Here is a 7,500-nt window from a genome sequence, read left to right as displayed (position 1 = left end):
GAGCGTTTTTTATTCTGATCATGAACAGTTTAACAAGTCCGCAAAGGATCGAGGAAAAGTTTATCGCCAGCTGAAAAGAGACACAGCGCTTCGGCTGTGGAGACTTGTTCGGCTGGCGTTCGGAGAGTTGCGTTTTTCAGAATTGTATTGAGATCGTTTTCCACAGAGCTCAGATGTCAAAGCACAGCAGCAGCTCTCCACAGCGATCCTCTATAGCGCCCTTTCTCCCGCAGCTCCGTCCTCATTGGAAGGAAGCAAGAGTGAAAGGCTGAAGTGAAATAGAGCGGGGACGAAGGCAGTGAAGAGAGAGAACGTGGGAAGAAGAGAAAAACGCAAGGGAAAAAGAGCAGCGTCGTAAAAGAGGTGACGGAGCTGTCCTCTCAATAAGAAGGGTGCCAGCGAGCCTTGCTCTCGCTTACGGCCACACCCCTTTGAGCACGCCTGATCTCGTCTGATCTCGGAAGCTAAACAGGGATGGGCCTGGTTAGTACTTGGATGGGAGACCGCCTGGGAATACCAGGTGCTGTAAGCTTTTAAGCACAGGAGGCGCCCTATCCCCGCTCGCTCGCTCATTCCCCTGTTCACACGTGCAGTGCGGCTTGTCCGTCTGTTTATTTGTCAGCTTTGGCGAGACACGGGTGCTTGTGTATTAGCGTGAGCGTTTTTTATTCTGATCAGGAACAGTTTTACAAGTCCGCAAAGGATCGAGGAAAGGTTTATCGCCAGCTGAAAAGAGACACAGCGCTTCGGCTGTGGAGACTTGTTCGGCTGGCGTTCGGAGAGTCGCGTTTTTCAGAATTGTATTGAGATCGTTTTCCACAGAGCTCAGATGTCAAAGCACAGCAGCAGCTCTCCACAGCGATCCTCTATAGCGCCCTTTCTCCCGCAGCTCCGTCCTCATTGGAAGGAAGCAAGAGTGAAAGGCTGAAGTGAAATAGAGCGGGGACGAAGGCAGTGAAGAGAGAGAACGTGGGAAGAAGAGAAAAACGCAAGGGAAAAAAAGCAGCGTCGTAAAAGAGGTGACGGAGCTGTTCTCTCAATAAGAAGGGTGCCAGCGAGCCTTGCTTTCGCTTATGGCCACACCCCCTTGAGCACGCCTGATCTCGTCTGATCTCGGAAGCTAAACAGGGATGGGCCTGGTTAGTACTTGGATGGGAGACCGCCTGGGAATACCAGGTGCTGTAAGCTTTTAAGCGCAGGAGGCGCCCTATCCCCGCTCGCTCGCTCATTCCCCTGTTCACACGTGCAGTGCGGCTTGTCCGTCTGTTTATTTGTCAGCTTTGGCGAGACACGGGTGCTTGTGTATTAGCGTGAGCGTTTTTTATTCTGATCAGGAACAGTTTTACAAGTCCGCAAAGGATCGAGGAAAGGTTTATCGCCAGCTGAAAAGAGACACAGCGCTTCGGCTGTGGAGACTTGTTCGGCTGGCGTTCGGAGAGTCGCGTTTTTCAGAATTGTATTGAGATTGTTTTCCACAGAGCTCAGATGTCAAAGCACAGCAGCAGCTCTCCACAGCGATCCTCTATAGCGCCCTTTCTCCCGCAGCTCCGTCCTCATTGGAAGGAAGCAAGAGTGAAAGGCTGAAGTGAAATAGAGCGGGGACGAAGGCAGTGAAGAGAGAGAACGTGGGAAGAAGAGAAAAACGCAAGGGAAAAAAAGCAGCGTCGTAAAAGAGGTGACGGAGCTGTCCTCTCAATAAGAAGGGTGCCAGCGAGCCTTGCTCGCGCTTACGGCCACACCCCCTTGAGCACGCCTGATCTCGTTTGATCTCGGAAGCTAAACAGTGATGGGCCTGGTTAGTACTTGGATGGGAGACCGCCTGAGAATACCAGGTGCTGTAAGCTTTTAAGCGCAGGAGGCGCCCTATCCCCGCTCGCTCGCTCATTCCCCTGTTCACACGTGCAGTGCGGCTTGTCCGTCTGTTTATTTCTCAGCTTTGGCGAGACACGGGTGCTTGTGTATTAGCGTGAGCGTTTTTTATTCTGATCAGGAACAGTTTTACAAGTCCGCAAAGGATCGAGGAAAGGTTTATCGCCAGCTGAAAAGAGACACAGCGCTTCGGCTGTGGAGACTTGTTCGGCTGGCGTTCGGAGAGTCGCGTTTTTCAGAATTGTATTGAGATCGTTTTCCACAGAGCTCAGATGTCAAAGCACAGCAGCAGCTCTCCACAGCGATCCTCTATAGCGCCCTTTCTCCCGCAGCTCCGTCCTCATTGGAAGGAAGCAAGAGTGAAAGGCTGAAGTGAAATAGAGCGGGGACGAAGGCAGTGAAGAGAGAGAACGTGGGAAGAAGAGAAAAACGCAAGGGAAAAAAAGCAGCGTCGTAAAAGAGGTGACGGAGCTGTTCTCTCAATAAGAAGGGTGCCAGCGAGCCTTGCTCTCGCTTATGGCCACACCCCCTTGAGCACGCCTGATCTCGTCTGATCTCGGAAGCTAAACAGGGATGGGCCTGGTTAGTACTTGGATGGGAGACCGCCTGGGAATACCAGGTGCTGTAAGCTTTTAAGCGCAGGAGGCGCCCTATCCCCGCTCGCTCGCTCATTCCCCTGTTCACACGTGCAGTGCGGCTTGTCCGTCTGTTTATTTGTCAGCTTTGGCGAGACACGGGTGCTTGTGTATTAGCGTGAGTGTTTTTTATTCTGATCATGAACAGTTTAACAAGTCCGCAAAGGATCGAGGAAAAGTTTATCGCAAGCTGAAAAGAGACACAGCGCTTCGGCTGTGGAGACTTGTTCGGCTGGCGTTCGGAGAATCGCGTTTTTCAGAATTGTATTGAGATCGTTTTCCACAGAGCTCAGATGTCAAAGCACAGCAGCAGCTCTCCACAGCGATCCTCTATAGCGCCCTTTCTCCCGCAGCTCCGTCCTCATTGGAAGGAAGCAAGAGTGAAAGGCTGAAGTGAAATAGAGCGGGGACGAAGGCAGTGAAGAGAGAGAACGTGGGAAGAAGAGAAAAACGCAAGGGAAAAAAAGCAGCGTCGTAAAAGAGGTGACGGAGCTGTCCTCTCAATAAGAAGGGTGCCAGCGAGCCTTGCTTTTGCTTACGGCCACACCCCCTTGAGCACGCCTGATCTCGTCTGATCTCGGAAGCTAAACAGGGATGGGCCTGGTTAGTACTTGGATGGGAGACCGCCTGGGAATACCAGGTGCTGTAAGCCTTTAAGCGCAGGAGGCGCCCTATCCCCGCTCGCTCGCTCATTCCCCTGTTCACACGTGCAGTGCGGCTTGTCCGTCTGTTTATTTGTCAGCTTTGGCGAGACACGGGTGCTTGTGTATTAGCGTGAGCGTTTTTTATTCTGATCATGAACAGTTTAACAAGTCCGCAAAGGATCGAGGAAAGGTTTATCGCCAGCTGAAAAGAGACACAGCGCTTCGGCTGTGGAGACTTGTTCGGCTGGCGTTCGGAGAGTCGCGTTTTTCAGAATTGTATTGAGATCGTTTTCAACAGAGCTCAGATGTCAAAGCACAGCAGCAGCTCTCCACAGCGATCCTCTATAGCGCCCTTTCTCCCGCAGCTCCGTCCTCATTGGAAGGAAGCAAGAGTGAAAGGCTGAAGTGAAATAGAGCGGGGACGAAGGCAGTGAAGAGAGAGAACGTGGGAAGAAGAGAAAAACGCAAGGGAAAAAGAGCAGCGTCGTAAAAGAGGTGACGGAGCTGTCCTCTCAATAAGAAGGGTGCCAGCGAGCCTTGCTCTCGCTTACGGCCACACCCCCTTGAGCACGCCTGATCTCGTCTGATCTTGGAAGCTAAACAGGGATGGGCCTGGTTAGTACTTGGATGGGAGACCGCCTGGGAGTACCAGGTGCTGTAAGCTTTTAAGCGCAGGAGGCGCCCTATCCCCGCTCGCTGGCTCATTCCCCTGTTCACACGTGCAGTGCGGCTTGTCCGTCTGTTTATTTGTCAGCTTTGGCGAGACACGGGTGCTTGTGTATTAGCGTGAGCGTTTTTTATTCTGATCAGGAACAGTTTAACAAGTCCGCAAATGATCGAGGAAAGGTTTATCGCCAGCTGAAAAGAGACACAGCGCTTCGGCTGTGGAGACTTGTTCGGCTGGCGTTCGGAGAGTCGCGTTTTTCAGAATTGTATTGAGATCGTTTTCCACAGAGCTCAGATGTCAAAGCACAGCAGCAGCTCTCCACAGCGATCCTCTATAGCGCCCTTTCTCCCGCAGCTCCGTCCTCATTGGAAGGAAGCAAGAGTGAAAGGCTGAAGTGAAATAGAGCGGGGACGAAGGCAGTGAAGAGAGAGAACGTGGGAAGAAGAGAAAAACGCAAGGGAAAAAAAGCAGCGTCGCAAAAGAGGTGATGGAGCTGTCCTCTCAATAAGAAGGGTGCCAGCGAGTCTTGCTCTTGCTTACGGCCACACCCCCTTGAGCACGCCTGATCTCTTCTGATCTCGGAAGCTAAACAGGGATGGGCCTGGTTAGTACTTGGATGGGAGACCGCCTGGGAATACCAGGTGCTGTAAGCTTTTAAGCGCAGGAGGCGCCCTATCCCCGCTCGCTCGCTCATTCCCCTGTTCACACGTGCAGTGCGGCTTGTCCGTCTGTTTATTTGTCAGCTTTGGCGAGACACGGGTGCTTGTGTATTAGCGTGAGCGTTTTTTATTCTGATCATGAACAGTTTAACAAGTCCGCAAAGGATCGAGGAAAGGTTTATCGCCAGCTGAAAAGAGACACAGCGCTTCGGCTGTGGAGACTTGTTCGGCTGGCGTTCGGAGAGTCGCGTTTTTCAGAATTGTATTGAGATCGTTTTCAACAGAGCTCAGATGTCAAAGCACAGCAGCAGCTCTCCACAGCGATCCTCTATAGCGCCCTTTCTCCCGCAGCTCCGTCCTCATTGGAAGGAAGCAAGAGTGAAAGGCTGAAGTGAAATAGAGCGGGGACGAAGGCAGTGAAGAGAGAGAACGTGGGAAGAAGAGAAAAACGCAAGGGAAAAAGAGCAGCGTCGTAAAAGAGGTGACGGAGCTGTCCTCTCAATAAGAAGGGTGCCAGCGAGCCTTGCTCTCGCTTACGGCCACACCCCCTTGAGCACGCCTGATCTCGTCTGATCTTGGAAGCTAAACAGGGATGGGCCTGGTTAGTACTTGGATGGGAGACCGCCTGGGAGTACCAGGTGCTGTAAGCTTTTAAGCGCAGGAGGCGCCCTATCCCCGCTCGCTGGCTCATTCCCCTGTTCACACGTGCAGTGCGGCTTGTCCGTCTGTTTATTTGTCAGCTTTGGCGAGACACGGGTGCTTGTGTATTAGCGTGAGCGTTTTTTATTCTGATCAGGAACAGTTTAACAAGTCCGCAAATGATCGAGGAAAGGTTTATCGCCAGCTGAAAAGAGACACAGCGCTTCGGCTGTGGAGACTTGTTCGGCTGGCGTTCGGAGAGTCGCGTTTCTCAGAATTGTATTGAGATCGTTTTCCTCAGAGCTCAGATGTCAAAGCACAGCAGCAGCTCTCCACAGCGATCCTCTATAGCGCCCTTTCTCCCGCAGCTCCGTCCTCATTGGAAGGAAGCAAGAGTGAAAGGCTGAAGTGAAATAGAGCGGGGATGAAGGCAGTGAAGAGAGAGAACGTGGGAAGAAGAGAAAAACGCAAGGGAAAAAAAGCAGCGTCGTAAAAGAGGTGACGGAGATGTCCTCTCAATAAGAAGGGTGCCAGCGAGCCTTGCTTTCGCTTACGGCCACACCCCCTTGAGCACGCCTGATCTCGTCTGATCTCGGAAGCTAAACAGGGATGGGCCTGGTTAGTACTTGGATGGGAGACCGCCTGGGAATACCAGGTGCTGTAAGCTTTTAAGCGCAGGAGGCGCCCTATCCCCGCTCGCTCGCTCATTCCCCTGTTCACACGTGCAGTGCGGCTTGTCCGTCTGTTTATTTGTCAGCTTTGGCGAGACACGGGTGCTTGTGTATTAGCGTGAGCGTTTTTTATTCTGATCAGGAACAGTTTAACAAGTCCGCAAAGGATCGAGGAAAGGTTTATCGCCAGCTGAAAAGAGACACAGCGCTTCGGCTGTGGAGACTTGTTCGGCTGGCGTTCGGAGAGTCGCGTTTTTCAGAATTGTATTGAGATCGTTTTCCACAGAGCTCAGATGTCAAAGCACAGCAGCAGCTCTCCACAGCGATCCTCTATAGCGCCCTTTCTCCCGCAGCTCCGTCCTCATTGGAAGGAAGCAAGAGTGAAAGGCTGAAGTGAAATAGAGCGGTGACGAAGGCAGTGAAGAGAGAGAACGTGGGAAGAAGAGAAAAACGCAAGGGAAAAAAAGCAGCGTCGTAAAAGAGGTGACGGAGCTGTCCTCTCAATAAGAAGGGTGCCAGCGAGTCTTGCTCTTGCTTACGGCCACACCCCCTTGAGCACGCCTGATCTCGTCTGATCTCGGAAGCTAAACAGGGATGGGCCTGGTTAGTACTTGGATGGGAGACTGCCCGGGAATACCAGGTGCTGTAAGCGTTTAAGCGCAGGAGGCGCCCTATCCCCGCTCGCTCATTCCCCTGTTCACACGTGCAGTGTGGCTTGTCCGTCTGTTTATTTGTCAGCTTTGGCGAGACACGGGTGCTTGTGTATTAGCGTGAGCGTTTTTTATTCTGATCAGGAACAGTTTTACAAGTCCGCAAAGGATCGAGGAAAGGTTTATCGCCAGCTGAAAAGAGACACAGCGCATCAGCTGTGGAGACTTGTTCGGCTGGCGTTCGGAGAGTCGCGTTTTTCAGAATTGTATTGAGATCGTTTTCCACAGAGCTCAGATGTCAAAGCACAGCAGCAGCTCTCCACAGCGATCCTCTATAGCGCCCTTTCTCCCGCAGCTCCGTCCTCATTGGAAGGAAGCAAGAGTGAAAGTCTGAAGTGAAATAGAGCGGGGACGAAGGCAGTGAAGAGAGAGAACGTGGGAAGAAGAGAAAAACGCAAGGGAAAAAAAGCAGCGTCGTAAAATAGGTGACGGAGCTGTCCTCTCAATAAGAAGGGTGCCAGCGAGCCTTGCTCTCGCTTACGGCCACACCCCCTTGAGCACGCCTGATCTCGTCTGATCTCGGAAGCTAAACAGGGATGGGCCTGGTTAGTACTTGGATGGGAGACCGCCTGGGAATACCAGGTGCTGTAAGCTTTTAAGCGCAGGAGGCGCCCTATCCCCGCTCGCTCGCTCATTCCCCTGTTCACACGTGCAGTGTGGCTTGTCCGTCTGTTTATTTGTCAGCTTTGGCGAGACACGGGTGCTTGTGTATTAGCGTGAGTGTTTTTTATTCTGATCAGGAACAGTTTAACAAGTCCGCAAAGAATCGAGGAAAGGTTTATCGCCAGCTGAAAAGAGACACAGCGCATCGGCTGTGGAGACTTGTTCGGCTGGCGTTCGGAGAGTCGCGTTTTTCAGAATTGTATTGAGATCGTTTTCCACAGAGCTCAGATGTCAAAGCACAGCAGCAGCTCTCCACAGCGATCCTCTATAGCGCCCTTTCTCCCGCAGCTCCGTCCTCATTGGAAGGAAGCAAGAGTGAAAGGCTGAAGTGAAATAGAGCAGG

At 52.1% G+C, this 7,500-nt stretch overlaps 11 non-coding genes across 11 annotated transcripts; all 11 read left to right on the top strand.

The window, feature by feature from the left end:
- The first annotated feature begins 413 nt into the window (after nt 1-413).
- On the top strand, nt 414-532 carry LOC138245446 (5S ribosomal RNA). The gene has a single exon (XR_011194056.1). It is a non-coding gene; the product is annotated as a 5S ribosomal RNA (ribosomal RNA).
- A 537-nt stretch (nt 533-1,069) lies between these two features.
- Nucleotides 1,070-1,188, top strand: LOC138245334 (5S ribosomal RNA). The gene has a single exon (XR_011193944.1). It is a non-coding gene; the product is annotated as a 5S ribosomal RNA (ribosomal RNA).
- Nucleotides 1,189-1,725: 537 nt separating this feature from the next.
- LOC138217652 (5S ribosomal RNA) lies at nt 1,726-1,844 on the top strand. Its single transcript, XR_011181364.1, has one exon. It is a non-coding gene; the product is annotated as a 5S ribosomal RNA (ribosomal RNA).
- A 537-nt stretch (nt 1,845-2,381) lies between these two features.
- On the top strand, nt 2,382-2,500 carry LOC138245333 (5S ribosomal RNA). The gene has a single exon (XR_011193943.1). It is a non-coding gene; the product is annotated as a 5S ribosomal RNA (ribosomal RNA).
- A 537-nt stretch (nt 2,501-3,037) lies between these two features.
- Nucleotides 3,038-3,156, top strand: LOC138218357 (5S ribosomal RNA). Its single transcript, XR_011181497.1, has one exon. It is a non-coding gene; the product is annotated as a 5S ribosomal RNA (ribosomal RNA).
- Nucleotides 3,157-3,693: 537 nt separating this feature from the next.
- Nucleotides 3,694-3,812, top strand: LOC138217233 (5S ribosomal RNA). Its single transcript, XR_011180945.1, has one exon. It is a non-coding gene; the product is annotated as a 5S ribosomal RNA (ribosomal RNA).
- Nucleotides 3,813-4,349: 537 nt separating this feature from the next.
- Nucleotides 4,350-4,468, top strand: LOC138245374 (5S ribosomal RNA). Its single transcript, XR_011193984.1, has one exon. It is a non-coding gene; the product is annotated as a 5S ribosomal RNA (ribosomal RNA).
- Nucleotides 4,469-5,005: 537 nt separating this feature from the next.
- Nucleotides 5,006-5,124, top strand: LOC138217232 (5S ribosomal RNA). The gene has a single exon (XR_011180944.1). It is a non-coding gene; the product is annotated as a 5S ribosomal RNA (ribosomal RNA).
- Nucleotides 5,125-5,661: 537 nt separating this feature from the next.
- LOC138244637 (5S ribosomal RNA) lies at nt 5,662-5,780 on the top strand. The gene has a single exon (XR_011193252.1). It is a non-coding gene; the product is annotated as a 5S ribosomal RNA (ribosomal RNA).
- Nucleotides 5,781-6,317: 537 nt separating this feature from the next.
- Nucleotides 6,318-6,436, top strand: LOC138217612 (5S ribosomal RNA). Its single transcript, XR_011181324.1, has one exon. It is a non-coding gene; the product is annotated as a 5S ribosomal RNA (ribosomal RNA).
- A 533-nt stretch (nt 6,437-6,969) lies between these two features.
- LOC138244636 (5S ribosomal RNA) lies at nt 6,970-7,088 on the top strand. The gene has a single exon (XR_011193251.1). It is a non-coding gene; the product is annotated as a 5S ribosomal RNA (ribosomal RNA).
- Nucleotides 7,089-7,500: the final 412 nt, after the last annotated feature.

The sequence above is a fragment of the Lepisosteus oculatus genome, chromosome 14, assembly GCF_040954835.1.
Source record: "Lepisosteus oculatus isolate fLepOcu1 chromosome 14, fLepOcu1.hap2, whole genome shotgun sequence".
NCBI lineage: Eukaryota > Metazoa > Chordata > Actinopteri > Semionotiformes > Lepisosteidae > Lepisosteus > Lepisosteus oculatus.
This window is presented reverse-complemented; position numbering and strand designations above follow the sequence as displayed.